The sequence below is a fragment of the Protobothrops mucrosquamatus genome, unplaced genomic scaffold (genome assembly GCF_001527695.2).
Source record: "Protobothrops mucrosquamatus isolate PMUCROS unplaced genomic scaffold, P.Mucros_1.0 scaffold33868, whole genome shotgun sequence".
Lineage (NCBI taxonomy): Eukaryota > Metazoa > Chordata > Lepidosauria > Squamata > Viperidae > Protobothrops > Protobothrops mucrosquamatus.
The window spans coordinates 1-1,482 of NW_015419604.1; the positions used below are offsets into that span (position 1 = coordinate 1).

Genomic DNA, 1,482 nt, shown 5'->3' on the forward strand with positions numbered 1-1,482 from the left:
CACGCTCACGCACACCCACCGTCCATCGCATGCCATGTAACCGGTCAGTAGACGCGCCAATGCACGCCACTGCTGTACCGCTGGTGGGCCACATCTCAGTCGATAGGACACTCTACAAGTGCTTGTCACCTGGTCATCTGCTTATCGTTCGTCAGACAATGTAACCACTTCCCTTCTGCACACTCATCGCCGGACCGCTTGTGGTCGCGTGTGAATCACGCATACAGTTGACCGTCTCATCGCATTGGCCATGGAATGACGGACGTGCATTGCGGACCATGTGTAGCTGTGTGATGAGGCGTGTGTGGATGCGGCATGTGTGAATGTAAGCGAGGCGCCACGGTGGTTGGTGACGCGCGAGACGGACGGAGACGGAGTGTTGGTCGAGTGTGCGCGTTATTCGCCGACAAGGTGGTGAATGCTCGGTCGAGTGTGTGGCACTTGACGGTGATGGAGATGAGACGGTGGGTACCAAGGTGGCGCAATGGGGGAATGTTTGTGCCGCATAGTGCTGTGTCATTGCGGACGTGACGGTGTGTGCAGGTCACGTCAGTTGATGTGATGTGGAGCGGAGTGGAGTGGAGTGTAGGCGAATTGGGATGGATTTGTTGGTGTTTGTTTGACTTGGGAGGCTGTGGGTGTCGTGGCCTGTAGTTGTGTGGCGTGTGCCTGCAATGTGGTGTGCTGTGTTGTGCTGTGCTGTGGTGTGCCGTGCCGTGCGGTGGTACACGACGCGAGCCGACGCAGTGGAACAATTGTGTTGTTTGGACAGTGGGCCAATCCTCGAGGTAATGCAATACGAGGCCGACCCGTGGACGGGGTTGAGCAAGCTCACAGCACCCGTCCGGAGGAGAAAAATACAGGTAATTTCATTGGTCTCAGTTCAGAGACCGTTGCAGAAATTACACTGCAAAGAACAGATACTACACATGATCTTAGCTCAGAGAGCCGAGAAGCGATAAACACCACCACCACCCTCGCACGTGCCAATACACACCGCTTCACACTACACATCCGCACCCATTTGACATTCACACACGTGACCTCTCTTCACTCGCCGCTTGCAAACACAGCATTGTAATACCAACAATCGCAACCATACGTCATCAGACGCAAATTCACTCACTCACACACCCCCACACGAAGGTACACACAACGAGCCAACAAGCGGACTCGCAAACGCACACCTCTGTATACATACACATTTGTTCGTGCGCCACCGCACATCGATGCTCTCAACTCCACACCGCATCACACTACTCATGCCAAACCAAGCCACCGCTGTCTTCAAACACGCGCGCACGTACTCACGTATTCGCGTACTCGCACACACATCAACATCCACACTCACAATCACAACCACAACCACACCCACACTCACACTCACACAAATCCCAGCTACACCCCTCGTCAACACGCATGCAACGGTACATCCAGACGCCATCACACGCACACGCACACGCACACGCACACGCACACGCT

General features: G+C 54.8%; 1 non-coding gene across 1 annotated transcript; it reads right to left on the reverse strand.

The window, feature by feature from the left end:
• Positions 1 to 766: 766 nt before the first annotated feature.
• LOC114923866 lies at positions 767 to 960 on the reverse strand. Its single transcript, XR_003810723.1, has one exon. It is a non-coding gene; the product is annotated as a U2 spliceosomal RNA (small nuclear RNA).
• Positions 961 to 1,482: the final 522 nt, after the last annotated feature.